Genomic DNA, 16,575 nt, shown 5'->3' on the forward strand with positions numbered 1-16,575 from the left:
ATCAACCTCTGTATGGTATCAGCAGGAAAGAAAGTATGGTTTTTCAAAGGGTCGCTACTTGAATAATATGGATTGTCTGATACAGACTGCATTTGCACAGCATGTGAAAAACTTGGAGAGTAATAGTTCAAAAGTTTTAGCAGTTCAGTATCACCTCCATGTGAGCGCACTGATAGGAAGAGAAAAGTACTGATATACGTTATTTTAAAGACATATCGAGCACATTAACTAATGCCGATGATTTATCACTATTTAAGGTTGGTTTCTAAAGGCATTAGTCACAGAATTGACACTTATCCCAAAGTCTGTTTCCCTTCGTGATGCACACCTTGAAATTAGGCACAAAAGAAATAGAGTGCACATTAATTTCTAGATTGTCAGAAAATCAAAATTGAGATTCAAGACACCCATTTAATCCACATGTTCTGCTTGATCATCTGAGGGAAGAGGGGGCTTACTGTAAATTAATAGCATGGAGACATTTATATGTCTTGCTCTTGTTATATGAGATTGTAAAAAAGCATGGATACAATAAGACAAGACCAGGGTGCAGTTTCTGATAGTGCTTCTCCAAAAATTTGACAGATGGTATAAGGAAAAGTAAATCAGCTTGTTGCCTACAATAATGTTGAGGAAATGCATGACTTTCAGTAAAATTGCCTGTTGTGTGGAAGATAAACCCTTAAATGAAGAGTCTTTCTTATTGAAGGAAGTGAAGGAAAAATTTGTCAAAATGTTGTGCGAAATATATGGTCTTTGAAAACTATTGAAACACTGTAAAGGTAAAGCGACTGAATTTATAAAATTTGAAATGAATATGTGGTCGTCGTATAACCTACTCTACTATCAAATCTGGTGGTAGTATTTCTCCAGTGTATGGAATACCTGATATGAGATTTGGAGTAAACACAAAGGGAGTATTGCATGAACTGTTTTATGATACAGAACAAAAATTAATAAACTTCTACCACATTGTCGTGAATCGCAAGCACAGATGCTTTCAGAAATAAAATCAATCAGACAAGGTTTCTACTTTAGCTATTGCAGCTGATGAAATGTGACAGGCTTCACAGTTGGCGCAAGGCAAGGAAAACCGTGTTCCACCGCAAGTGAGTCAGATTTATGTTAAGGTAATATGCACCTCGAAAGTGAATGACTTAAACTTTTGCTCAAACTTTCCTCTGTGAAACTTTCAACCATTCTCTTACCAAAGCAAGAATAAAAATCAGGGGTCAATGTGCAAACTTTGGTACTAGAGAGACAAATAACTTGTAATATCTCGACATTTGAAATCCAAAATGGCCGCCATCCCTGTGTTAACTCTATGAGAAATAATAAAATTTTCGAGTTTCGAAAAACTAAGACGGTGAAAACTTTTCTTTCGCAAAGAGCTTCAAAATGAGCCCCCACAAGTGGTAGGTCAGAAGAAAATTGATAAAATTTGAAGGCCTGAATTTCTGTCCCCGAGGTGCATTCTACCTTAAGAGGGTGGTATTCATTTTATGATAATCATAAAGAAACCAATACAAGGGTTTAGCTTCATGACATAAAAGCCTGCCAATCAAAATTCAAAGCATTTTCGCCAGATATAGACGTATATATTATAGGGTTGCCCTGTATGTCATCAGGTCATTTTTACTATTTTCATGAGAATGAAATGAAAACAAAAGAAAAGAAACCATCATTTAGCTGAATGCTCGTTTTTTTCTGATTTGTCATCCGTAAGTTTAACCAAATTACACGAAGCAATTATAAATTAAAGATCCCGCTTTTGCTGACATTACACATATCACACATATACACATTGAGTAAACAGTGTATATTCAATACTTCAGGATGTGATTTAGCATCCTTTTTATGGGTTTTGGAAAGCCAGATTATGAAATACATTCTTTCAACATGCAAATTTTATCACTGGTAAATCAGTGGATGCTGCATGATGTATTCCATAAAGTGATTATCAGGACAGTCTCCTGGCTTTCTATCGATTGGTTGAAATTATATATTTCAAACGGCGCCATAGTGAATTTTACTAATGACTTTTCAAGTCCTGATGATATGTTTGTAGATATGAAATGTAGGGCTGGCTGTCAATATGATCAAGACCTTCACTCTCTTCGGATTGAAAACTAAAGTATACAGTTCCCTGTAGAACACAAAGGGAGAATGAGTGTGTTCTAAACCCTACAGCATTCCCCCACATTGGCTAAAATCTACTTTTCAAAATTTGGAACCATTCACATAGATCATATATAGAGCTTCCTGATTACAGTGAATATTGGTTTAAAGTTATGTATGCTGTAGTTTATGTCTCATGGAACGCAATGAAATTATTGAGAGTACAACAAACTGTTAATGAATACACAAAATGTGTGGATGCACGACTGGCTGCATTCATCGTATTTGTCGGTACTTCAAAAGGGACAAACACGGTGCCTCAAAGTGCACATGTAGAAACTTCACAAATAAGAGAGGACTTTACAATGTCCTCACTGATCTGATGATATCACAGAAATTAAAGAATTTAATTAATTTGTGACTGAGGACGATGGCGTAGAAATCGAAGAGGGGGAGGAGGAAGAGTATGACCGTATAGGAAATGATGAAATTTTCTGGTGAAGGTGATGAAGCTCCCATTGAAATTAGCTACAGTAACTCTGATTTCTGATGATGAATATGGCAATGATTAGGTTAGATGGCTATCCAAGTTCTCCTGGCTGCAGGTCAGGACGTACTTCACAAAATGATTTGACAAACTGATTCGGAGGACAGTCTTCGGGCCATGCTAAGACACATGGCATTCTCTTATAGCTCAGGTAATGTCATAGCATTGATTATATATCATAGTAGACTACATTTACAGGGTCGTAACAATGACACTACATGTGGCACGCGTTCTCGTAACCCTACTGCACTCTTTAACATCAATGCTGCACTACATCAGGTTCAGCCTACTGCGTTGTGAATATACCTTTGGACATCCAATGAACACGGAAACGCTAATTTAAACACTGTCCACATTGCATTATGATGCCACCCATGAAACATGTCGGATTTTCAAACCTGTCAAAAGGTCAGTAACATCATTTGTGTCGTCCTCATATCAAGTGTTCACATGACCTTCGATCGATACGTCCACAACGCAAATAGGACAAAATGCGTGTCAGTTTGTCTAGAGTTAATTAACACACATTTTCCATACCATGAGTAAGATCAACATTAACAAAGATTATTTACCTTGAAATTAGCTCTGAAAAGTGCACGTTAAAAACGACAATAATAGTTGCTTTCTTGTATCACCTGTTTATGTGGTCCACCTTTTTGAATACCTTTGCAGGGGTAGTTTTGCAACAATTTTATGTAAATAACGTTTTTATCTGTACTTTTGACCGATATCTACTAAAAGCACAGTCTGACAGTCTATGTGATTGTGTGAGTCGGGTATGTGAGTTGGCACGTCTTAAACAGTGTAAAATGTTGTCACTCTGCGTTGCGTTCTCGCTAAGGTCGCAATCCTGAACTCTCTATTACTAAAGTGCGGATCAAAGTATTGACAGTTTCAGTCTTTGTCAGAGATATTTTTCTTGACTGAAATTCACATCTTTATTCAGCCTCACGTGTAGTTCTTGCAAATGTTTCTTACCATCAAAATAAGTTAACTGTTTAAACTTATAGAAGTATTCTAATCTACAACCAAAATATCTCTCTGCGAATCCAACTTCAGTAAAAGGGAATTGAATTCATGCATAGATCAAAACTAATAGGGTGGAAGAGGAGAATACGTCATCTTCATCACCTTTGTACCTTATTTCAATTCACGCACTGTAGATAAGATATTCTTCCGCACGATATAGAATTATCAGTAGAGCCGTGTGAATGTAAACTAATGGCGTAATAATATCGAAAATGCTCTTAGTGCATGATTTGAACTCAGAAAGGCAAGGCTTTTGCCAATGGCAATGACATTTATCTCAGTGAACTGTTAAGAATGTCTGGCGTTGATGAGCTTAGGGTTTGTCGAATTATTGTATTGGAGGACAGATTACACCATAGTCTCAAAATTTCACGAACTTAGATGCTCTGTTAATCTACAAATCGTGATAGCATTTACCTCCTTTTGTCTGGCATGGCAGCAAATGTACCGCTATATTCATTACCAAGATCAGGCTCATAAGACTTCGAATTCCGCGGGCGACTGAAGACATATCGTAATGATGGTGATCGAACGAGAGGAATGTTCGGGTTTTGTGGATCTCTGAGGTAGCTGACGAGGTATGTACATAGTGACTTATTAAAAGCTTTGTCTGTGGTTGCCCTTCGTACGATGCAGTGTTCCCGGCGTTATACTGCCTCCCACCACAGCCCTGCTGACTGCCATAGGCAAAAACCGGCGACCGCTGCACGAAAAATACTTTTCTAACTACTTTCGACAAAAATCAGCTCGATTCCGATCTATACCTACCCTTATAACTCAACCGCTCACGGACTGCAAACAAAATTGCTCTTGTTACGTCCAAGACCGTTAGTTTGCTGGCGATGCACAGCCAATGGCCCAGTGGCTCGCCGCGCCATCAGATACATTCATGCAAAACACGGCCGGCCACTTGGCCCTTGACCATGCATTGCTGGTTTTGCCGATGGCAGTCAGCAGGGCTGTGGTGGAAGGCCGCATAATACCGGTAACATACAGCATCGTACCGTACGCAACGCTATATTGGCTGTATAACTCCACTACAATAATTTATTATGTTCTAATGCCACCTTGACAATATGTGTCATGACACTTTGTCATAATACTGACGAAGATGAGAGTCAGACGCAACAAAAGTGACACACGAACGACGGTACTACAGAAGGAACAGATGCATTTCAGTAATTCCACACATCCATGTCCAGTATTTAAAAGCAATAGAAGCGCCTCTAGTTTGAGGACTTTTTTCCATATTGAAATATTCACAATTGTACAATAGTATTATTTTTTTGTATATTTTCAAATTAAAGGCACTCTCTAGTCTGCCGTTTTAAAGACATTTCTGGTTACTAATATTAATAAACCAAAATTTGTAACTGTCAAGCATGTTTATATGTTCACATTTTATTATTCAATCCCTTTACCTGTTTACTGAAATACATCTGCCACACTGAGCTTACACTCACACCTTTTATAATGAAATGTGACATAATGTAAAGGTTGAAACATAAGGAGCTGAAATCACTTCTCAAAAGGGAAGAAAAAACATTCACTAATGATTAATCTGACAGATATGTCAACATCAACATGAAGTGTTATGTCTACATAAATGTAAATAAGTAAAACAGACGAAAAATATACAAACAGTGTTTTGAATAATAGTGAAAATAACATAATAGCTCAGTTTAGCTGTCAAAATGAGTTGAAGGGGCATCCTTTACCATCAAGTCTTACCAGACCTGAAAATGTACCTAGAAATTCAGTTGCATCATGCTTTCAATCTCTTTTGCTTCAGGCTTAGTATACAACTTTGCTTGGGATGTATTATGTATTATCTGTTACATGGGTGTATTTAATAGTTTTTGAACTTAAATAATCTGTTGCAACTTATTCGTTCAGCTGTATCATCAAACTGTCGAACAATCATCAATTTCGTCTTCTATAGCACTTGATACGAATTGAATGTTGGTGTCTCTCCAGTGTCCGATTCTCATCATGTCTTTGACAGATTTTCTTTGGTATATTGGTAACGAACAACATTCTGGGTTCACCAATTACCCCTTGATAAAGTCCAGCAACATTTCCGTCTCCTATTTCCCTGCTTTTTACCATTTCCAATACCTAATCTCTTGTCACTGTTTTTCCACCTTTGCTATTCTCGACATAAGCGGTTGATTGATCAATTTTCATAATCACATTCCCTGACTTATTATTTTTGGGTAATTTTTCATTCTCGCGAAGAGAGAGCATGCAAGCACGACTTGCCAGGTTAACTCCACACCAAGCCCTGTTGTTCACATTTTGGCACTTTACGAACAGCGAGCTCTATCGATGTGATGATACACTTTCGTTTTTCCTGAATAGAAGCCAAGAATATTCCTTTGTTCAGAAAATACCTTCCAAAAATGCTGACTCAGCAGTTTTCCTTTGTGTTTTTGATAAACATATCATCGTATAACTTCCTCATCTTGTCAGCAACACTCATTTTCATCATACAGTCTAACAGTCAATTGTGAAAGAATTTTTTCCGAACTCTTTAACTACAGGAAATAACTATACGCAGTATATTTTCTGAAAGCCGTAAAAACTGCATAAAATCAAAGGGTATGGCATATTTCTATGAGAGTTATCTACAAAATAAAGATGGAACAACACTCTTTCTCATCATTTTTCTTGTCCATCCAAAAATGTTTTGGTCCCTAGTAGAGTGCGTAAACGAACATTTTGCAGCACAAGATATATAAACAGATGAAATTGCTAAATTAAAACAAAGGAATGATGTCAAAATTTGACATCGAGTGACTATGCGTTGATCGATACCACTGTGTTGAATATAGATGGCAGCGTAAGAATGGACATACTCTATATGCATTGTAAAAATCTACATATCATCCTGCGTAGGATGCCGCTGTAACAAGGAAGATACCAGCAGCAGACGGAGATGAAGATGTTGAAAGCAAGTGGAAGAAGTACAATTTCGATGATTTTCATGACGAGGCCGCGTTGTTCGTCACCTCCCTTAAAAGACGAAGTTTGCAAACTTGTTTGCCTTCGCATTCATTCGTCTTTGTGCGTGTGTTTATCTTTCTTTCTAATACTTCATTATATCAGCTTGAACAGTTCATTGTAATGAAGTGATGTCATATGGATTGAAACTGACGGACTGTTGGAAAGGGAAAGACTTAACAGCTGTTGTGTTGACAGCTTTCATGATTAAAGTTAAGCGCGATATTCTGCAGCTATCGTCGACTGGCAATGTGTATCGTCTTGGAAGCTTGTAAGTCATTGCTTGGATATCATTGACATTGATTGATCATTTCAAAATGGCCAATCAACTACACAAACAGCCTCAGCTTAAGACTAGTATACTCTGAATAATTTCCAATTTTTCAAGTCTCACTTTCAAATTTTGGTTGAACAAATTATAGACTTTGATACAACGGAGAAAATACAACCAATGAAATAGAGCTAAGGTAATCCAGTTACCCCATAGAAAACATCAATAAGACGATATTCTGCACGATTTAATGAATACTGGCATACTAACGATGTGCATTTTCATGGTTTTGCAAACATATGATAAGGTATTCAATTTTAATACATGAAATATCTTTCTTCAAAAGTACTTCTCAGTAGAGGTCTCTTGAACTTTCTTTTGACGTGACACTTGCCACAGTTAATATCGTATTTCGAAATAAAAATGCACAAAACATACGATGAACGTATATGCAAATTACTGGAGAGACTGTACACTGATTTATTGTCTGTCAAGATATATACAGCTTGATGGCGAATGATTCTAGTCAGGAATTCCCCCCGGTTTTAATTTCTGTAAATAATACTTACCTTCAACACAACAATTAGCCTTATTGATTCTTACTCAACGACGAACCTAGAAAGGAATCTTTCTGTCACTGTGTGGGGGTCCTTAATATACACTATAAAAACATGTGACCTCCTCCTAGGTCCTCAGTTACTGCCTCTGTAGACTTCCCACAGCATCCCCAGCTTGCACTACAAGTATCACTACACCCTTCCAAAGTTTGGTGTACGATGATATCCACGTAATATCTAGTGTTTCTTGAATGGTCAAGACAGAAATCTTAGACATAAACTTGCTATTGTTATATATTTTACAACATTGAATCTAGTTTTAACCCTTGATGTTTAAAGATACTACATTCCATCGGACAATACTGAAAATGCACAGTGGTGTATTGCTTTGATATAGGCCTAATCATTAGCTTTGTCAACAAGATCTGCATTTATAGAAAAGTGACAATCTTTTGTTTAGTTTTGGACATCTTTTACATTCTTCTGGTACATTCTGTAATTGAAATAACAAGTCGAAAGCATTCATTACGATATGCAGATTTGGAAACGATCAAAGTTGTATATTTACTAGAGAGATGGCACAATAGAGCTGGTAGAGGGAGATTAGACTTTGGAGTCGTCCCAATGGCTGTTTAGCAATGAGGATCTAAAATGGTATATATAACCGACAGCTTTGTGTCAGATATATATATATATATATATATATATATATATATATATATATATATATATTATATATATAGAATTAATATTCCATCTTTTGTTTTACCTTTGTCGTCCACAGGGGATCACCCTATTTTCGAAAGTTGGAATGGGGAGGGGGGGGGGGGGGTCAGCCACTTTTTGACGTCGGCAAAAAATAATCCACGCCTACCCCTGCCGAAGAAACTGACCAATCCCTTACAATGCAAACATTCACAAATCTAACAATAGTGTTCTGCAAGGTTTTTACCCTCACTATTTTATTGAAATAAAACAATTTAAAGACTTTTACGATAATCAAGAAAAAAACTGTTAGAAAGACCAACATGTACACTTGATTGCAATAAGTGTTCACTCACACATATGTACGAGTCAAACAAAATACTTTGTTTGTTTGGTTTTAGATGAGCTTATTGTAGCAGACAAACGCAAAAGACATTTTGACATAATTCACGCATATAGATAATGTTTTCTGGATAAACAAACGTCTTAAAATATCTTTGAAATCGGTGTTACAATGACAACGGTCAATGGTTGACCACATCCATTATATTTCTGAATACATTGGTTTTGTAGTTCAATACGAATAGCGCGTCCAATGTGATCAAACTGAACACATGCGACAGGTCCTAAGCGTCGACACCTTTAGTTGTGTTAACATTCTACATCTAATTACAACAATTACAACATTCGCTGCCCGTGCAACAACTGTATCCCAGCCATCCCACCAGAAGAGCTCCAAAAAAAAAGCGGCACCGATTATCGAATACTTCATGATTACATTTTCTTGAGCTAGGAGAAATAAAAGTGGTACATGATAAAAGGAATTGATCTCTGGTTTCAATATCCCTGACCCTGTACAGTGTAAAGTAATTCATCAGAGTGTATTTATAGAGATGTACAGCTACCAAATAAGGCTAAATAGACACACAATGACTCGAAGGATACTGTGCATGTATGTAATAAAGTGACAGTATCTGTCTCATCCTATCGAGTATCGATTCTGCATCATTTGTTGATGCTGAAATTCGTAAACTAAGTCATTTAACAATTTAACTATGTAATGACTGAGATACATCATTAATATAAAGGGTGGACATGAAATGGGTCAAAATATGCCTTCTTCTTAAAAACACCGCGTCCTCTTTACATACAATATAGATACCACGATATGTAAAAGTTGGTTACAGATCACAGGATCATGTACATGTAAAATTAAGAAGGTAAGAAGGTAAAATGTTGAATGTGTGTAAAATATACTCTAGGCTAAAAGATGAAAAGATTCATGTTACAAAAGTCCCTGAGAAGGAATCTCGACTTCCTAGAAACTATACCTTTCAAAATTGCCTCTTTTTGATTTGATGAATGTCGACATTGCCGAAATAGTCTATACCCTACGACATGAATTCAATGAGAAAAGTTGGATCGGCGAAAGGTAAACTTAAATAGCTGAAGAATTCTATTCTATGTGATCTGAAACGAAACTTGCATAGGACTCATGTACCTTATCCTGTATAACAGAGAACCGTCCTAATCATCATCATCATCATCATCATCCAATTTCACAGTTTCAAGGGAGAAACGACAAGTTAACATGAATACCCAAGCATTACAGCCATATGTGTGCATCTTAAATTAGTATTTAGGATATTGGGGAGGTATATCAATTCAGGCAACCTTTGTCGTTGCTTTACAGTAATGATGGCATTTTTTGTGGAATCCAGAAGAATGAAGAAAAGTTCTCTACTATGGCACGGCATTTCCAAGAAAGGTCATCTTTGTTTGCTCAATATTTATGCCGACAAATCAAAACTCTTATAAAAGCATTTTGAATATATCTCGAAAATCAATGCAGACACGGTGACAGATTTTACATGTCTAACTTACGACCGACCAACTGTCTAAAATTGCACAACTAAATATGGTTATGAAGTTGTATTCATTGACGATCCTAAGATGGCAAGGACATGGAACTTGAGCAATTGATATATTGTGAATATGATTTCTTTTTACTTGTGTTGATATGATGCATTGAGCACGGTACTCTCAATGAATGACACGTATATTGAATTGCAAAGTGAACAGATTATGTACCCGCTACAATGAGGCATGGAATTAAACGTATTTAGATCGAATTTTGTTAGTTTGCCTTGAGAGCCGTAGGTCAACGAAATCAAAAGTAAAAGACAAGTTTTTTAGCTAATTAAGTTTCTAAATTTGCTAATGATATACTTCACTTACGCTTTGCTGTCGTTGGGTATGTAGTAGTTGATTCTGAAAAAGGAAGTTTGCCAGAACAGCGTACATGTAAGGATTATTAATTATGTGTATTTTACAGTTTGTGTGTGAGACAATAGCATGGTCGGACCTTTCCGCTGTCTAGGTCCAACATTTGCACAGTACACGCCGTTCCTCGCTAAAACTAACAACGATTTGAAACGATTAATAACATAAGCATATTTACATTCCCTTATATTTTTCTTCGACTCCTGGTGATACTATCATCATGTCACTTGCATTTTCCTTACAGAAAATCATCAGGAATATCATATAACTTTTGCTGTGGAAAAGAAGCAATTATTGACATTCATAGTAACTACAACAAAAGGAAATGCATTTAAAATATGTTTGACTTTAGATCTGTTGCTATAGCAATGTCGCTCACCATTTGTAGTATGGCTCACAGATTCATCTGTTGTCCATGCTTGGATGGATGCTGTATATAGATGTTAAACAGAGATACGATGGGACATTAGTCACGACAATCGATATTTAATACTTCATAAAAATACAAGACATTACTGTGATCTTTTTGGTAGACAGAGGATTTCAGACCATATTCTAAGCACAAATATGGCCGACTTTTAGCGAGTATGCAGGGCATTTGTCACCGATAAACGCTTGCTACAATGGTAAACCATGACTAACTTAGGTAATCCAGCATCATGTTGTCCTGAGCATTATCATATTGTCATATACATTTAACATGTCATTTAAAGCATTAAAATGTTGTTTAAGGAATTAACAGTGTTGTAATTCGCATTCAACATATTTCTCCGGGTTTAAATGTTTTCTGTTGTTTAAAATTTGTCCCCGGCATTACCAATGCTTTGCAAGCCATTTATCATGTTGTCCTAAGCATGTACAATGTTGTCCCAGGCATTAAGTATGTTCTCCTTAGCATTCAGCACATTATCCTACACATATACAATACTGTCCTAGGCATTTTACAATGTTAGCCTACGCCTTTTTTCTGTCGTCCTTGGCTATTGACAATAATGTTGTCCTACGGACCAAGCATTTTGGGCAGGCATTCAACATATTGTCCCAGGCAATTAATATGTTTTCCAAGGCATTCACTACAACGTATTCAAAACTGCACAGCACGTGCGCTATCAAAAACAGAAAAATCAGATCATTTTCTGCCAGTTCTGTGTAACTTGCATTGGCTACTTGTTCACAAGCGATTAAGATTTTATATCTGACCTTAAAGGTTGTAAACAATTCTGCACAAAGCCATTTAAAAGAGCAATTCGTATTCGTACTCGTGGTCGGACCCTTCGGTTAACTTCTGAAGGTGCACTCAGTTTACAGCAGCCAATAGGCAATATATTGTTTTATAGTAGCAGATCTTCTACTGTCGATGTCTAACATTTGCATGGTGCCATACACGCTTTGTGAATGACGTTCCTGGCTCATACACGCAACGATTTGATTTCTTCGACTTAAATTAAGCAATTATCGACGTAGTTATTGCCCCGAAAGAAAATGGCTTGAAAATATATTTGACTTTAGTTCTGTTGGTATAGCAACGTCGCTTACCATTTCTAGTGCTGCCCACGGATTCATCTGTTGTCAGTGCACGGGTGGATGCTGTAGATGTTATAAAAAGATGCGATGGAACATTAGTCATGACAATCAATAATTAATACTTCATAACAATACAAGAAATTACTGTGACCTCATAGTTTTTGATAGACAGTAGAAGAAGTTTGAGAAGAATGCAGATCATATTGATTTCGTATTTGTCTTTTAGCGAGAATGCAGGATAAAACGTCCCTGTAAAAGCTTGCTTTGATGGGAAACCATGACTGACTAAGGTGATACGGCATCTTGTTGTCCTTAGTATTGTCGTGTTGTGATATACATTTAACATGTCATTTAAAGCATTTACAATGTTGTTTAAGGAATTTACATGTTGTCATTCGCATTCAGCATGTGCTTCGGGCATTTTAAATGCTGCCTCGGTGTTAAATATTTTGTCCCAGGCATTTACAATGTTGTGCGAGTCATTAATCATGTTGCCCTAAACATGTACAATGTTTATTTAGACATGTCCTCCTTAGCATTCAGCATATTATCACATTTGCAATACTTTCTTTGGCATGTTAAAATGTTGTCCTAAGACTTCTTTTTGTTGTCCTTGGTTATTCAATATGTTGTCAAAAGCTCTAAGCATTTTGTGCAGGCATACAACATATTGTCCATGGCAATTAATATGCTATCCTAGGCATTCACTACAACTTATTCAAAACCACTCAGCACATCGGCCAGGAAACAGCTTGAAATATATATTAGGACTTTGGATATGTTGCTATTGCAATGTAACTTTACGATTGAAGTGCTGCGCACTGATTCATCTGTTGTAAATGCATGTGTGGACTCTGTACATGTTAGACAAAGATGCGGTGGGACATTGATCACAAAAATTAATATTTACTGCTAGTAACAGCATTTTGAAACAAAGTACCTAATGTGTATCATCAAGTTCAGAAGTTTTAGAGGTATCTTGTTATCTCCTTTGACTTGCACACGACTGTAACACTGACCAAAGTACTTAGGTGTTTTCCTAAAGATATTGGACGATCGCGAGGGAAATTGATAGGAGCTTATCAAAGTTGGTCTCCGGTACGAATTGGCGTCCGCAGTGATACTTAACAACAATGCATGCAGTCACTGTGACCTTATTATTAGCTTATGGTAGAGTGGTAGAAGGGGTTTAAGAAGAATTCAGACAATATTTTATGCAGAAGGATGGCCGTCTTCGAGGAAGAATGCAGAATGCTCATCACTGATGAACGCTTGCTACAATTGAAAACCATGACTGACTTAGGTGATGGAGCATCATATAGTCCTTAGTATTACCATTTTGTGATATGCATTTAAAATGTCGTTTATAGCATTTGCAATGTTGTTTTGGGAATAGACAATGTTGTCAAGGCCATTCAGCATTAAATGCTGTCTTGGTGTTCATATGTTGTCCCATGCATCTACAAGCCGTTAAGCACGTTGTCCTAAGTATGTACAATGTTGTCCTAGACATTGATGATGTTCTCCTCACCATTCAGCATATTATCCTACTCATTGACAATACTGTCCTAGGCATTTTAAAATGTTATCCTAAACCTTCTTTTCGTTGTCCCGGGCATGATTTAAAATGTTGTCCTAGGCACCAAGCATTTTGTACAGGCACTTAATATATTGTCCAAGACAATTAAGATGTTGTCCTAGGCATTCACCACAACTTACTGTCATTACGTCACTGTTACTTTCCTTCCCTTCCAGAAAATCGTTAGGGAATGTCATGTAATTTTTGCGATGGAAACGAAGCGATTAACGACATAGTAGCAACCCAAAAAGGAAATGGCTTGAATATTTGATTTTAGATCTGTAGTTATAGCAATGTCACTTACCATTTCTAGTGCTGCGCACGGATTCCTCTGTTGTCAGTGCACGGGTGGATGCTGTAGATATTAAACAAAGATGCGCTGGGACATTAGTCATGACAATTGATATGTAATACTTCATAACAATACAAGCAATTACTGTGACCTTATAATTAGTTTTTTTGTAGACAGGAAGAAGGGTTTTGAGAAAAATTCAGACCATATTCTATGGAGAAAAATGGTCGTCTTTCAGCGAGAATACAGGATGCTCGTCATAAACGCTTGCTACAATGGAAAAGACCGTGACTGACTTAGGTGATCTAGCATCATGTTGTCCTGAGCATTATCGTGTTGTAATAAACATTTAACATATCATTTAAAACATTTACAATGTTGTTTAAAGAATTTACGATGTTGTCATTGGCATTCAGCATGTTGCTCCAGGCATTTTTAATGCTGTATGGTGTTTAACATCTTCCCCAGGCATTTACAACGCTGTGTAAACCATTAAGCATGTGGTCCTAAGCATACGCAATATTGTCCTTTGACGCATGAAGTATGTTATCCTTAGCATTCAGCATATTATCCTACGCAATACTGTTCCAGGCATTTTAAAATATTATCTTACTGAGCCTTCTTTCTGTTGTCCTTGGTCATTTTTAATGTTGTCCTAGGCACCGAGCATTTTGTACAGACATTTAACATATTGTCAAAGACAATTAAGATGTTGCCCTAGGCATTCACTGCAACTTATTCAAAACAGTGTTGCACGTCTGCTATCAAAAATCAAGAAATCAGATCATATTCAGCCAGTCCTGCATAATTTGCATTGGCTACTTGTTCACAAGCGATTAAGATTTTATATCTGATTTTAAAGGCTGTAAACAATTCTGCACAACGCCATTTAAGGGGGAGACCCACATTCGCAGACTGTTTTCTTTTACCTGATTTTTCACCATTGAAATGAATCTTTAACCCGACATGTAGTATAAGTTTGGGTAGCTCGACAATTGAAGATTATAAAACTTGTGAGAATATTTCAAAACCTGTTTGCGTGTGTTTGTTTTGCTCAAAAATGTGTGTTTTTTTAGTCTTTTCACGTACAAAAGTGTAAGTACGAGAGGGTGATGGCCATTGGTAAGCCGTTTACTACAATCGATAGCCGGGTAAGGTGTGTAAAAAACCTGTCTTGGATTTTTGATACTCCGCTTTGTTTTTGCACAATTAGCCTTGAAAGTGAGAAGTGATGGAATCTGAATAAGTTAACGGTTATTGTCCACGTTTGTCACGATAATTTTTTTGTTTTTGGAATATTATCGGAATTCTGAGACAGGGTTTTGTAGAATCAGTCACTATCTACAACCTATGCAAAGATAAAGCTAACCCGTCAACGTGGCGCCAAGTTACACTCTCTAGAAGTTGCGACACATTGCCAAAAACGGAACGAAGTAAATCGCAGAAATGTGTATGCGACCCTTGGAGTCGCACAAAGTCAGCTAAAATTCCACTTCGCTTACATTTTCGGTGGAAATTCCTCGCCCATAATGAAGTACAGGACTTTTTACACAATTGTCTGAATTTGTTGTATGAATGAAATGATACATGACGTGAAAATTGGAAGAAAATTAACACTGAAAAGGCCAGTAAGCGTTAGGCTTTATTTACACAACTGTCATTCACAGCTAAATCTGGGGATAATCTTCTTGCTAAATACAAATTAGCGTATTAATTGTGCACTGCAGTGTACCAGTTACAATCTGATTATCAAGCGAAGAAATGGTTGGCTCTCAAACGGTTCAATATCGCGTTCTCTGATATGTTGAAACGAGCATTTGTCGTTCTTCGGAGGAGACTGTCCGTTGAACTACTATGATAACGACGATAGACAAGACCAGCAGCACGCTGTTTTTCAACAAAAAGACAGAAAACTTATGGTGACGTACAGGAACGTAATCTTCATTGCATGCTTTAAGGCAAGGCTACACCCTGATTTTTAGACATTTTTGAGTTCTCCCATGAATTCTATTTTTTGCAATTTTATTGAGAAAAACTAATCAATTTTCATTTCCAATGCAATTCAAATGCAGAACATAATCATTTTATTGGTAAAATGCGCATTCCTGAAGGGATGTGATGAATAATTATTATTGAAGACACCCGGCTAATCCGTATGTTTTCCTTGAGCATTGTGGAAGGAGGAGGCCTATTGTACATTAACAGCAGAGAGACATTTTTATGGCTTATTGTATGGGATTATGCAGAATCATACATACAATAAGACAAGACCAGGGCGCAGTTTCTGATAGTGCTTCCCTAAGAACTGACGGATGATAAAAATGGAAAACATAAATCAACTTGGTGCCTACAATAAAGTTGAGGAGGTGACTCTATGTAATGTGGCAGACAAGCTCTTGAATAAAGAGCCTTTCAAGTTGGAGGATTTGGAAGGAAAATATGACTAAATATTGCATGAAATATGTGGCCAAACGTCAAGTCGTTTAAAACTACTGGAACACTATAAAGATAAATAGACTGCAATTATAAAATTTTGGATGGCTCGAATATTTTGGAGTCGCATAACCTACTCTAGTATCAAACCTGATGAAAGTATTTCTCAAGTGTATAGAACACCTGTTTTGAAATTTGGAGTGAATACAAATGAATGATTGCATAAATTGTTTT

At 36.8% G+C, this 16,575-nt stretch overlaps 1 long non-coding RNA gene across 1 annotated transcript; it reads right to left on the reverse strand.

Moving 5' to 3' along the window:
- Positions 1–10,299: 10,299 nt before the first annotated feature.
- LOC139150687 (uncharacterized) lies at positions 10,300–12,101 on the reverse strand. Its single transcript, XR_011556258.1, has 3 exons — positions 12,050–12,101; positions 10,893–10,943; positions 10,300–10,501 (listed from the first exon to the last, which is right to left on the reverse strand). It is a non-coding gene; the product is annotated as an uncharacterized lncRNA (long non-coding RNA).
- Between the last annotated feature and the right edge of the window lie 4,474 nt (positions 12,102–16,575).

This window comes from Ptychodera flava, chromosome 14, assembly GCF_041260155.1.
Source record: "Ptychodera flava strain L36383 chromosome 14, AS_Pfla_20210202, whole genome shotgun sequence".
In the NCBI taxonomy this organism is placed as follows: Eukaryota; Metazoa; Hemichordata; class Enteropneusta; family Ptychoderidae; genus Ptychodera; species Ptychodera flava.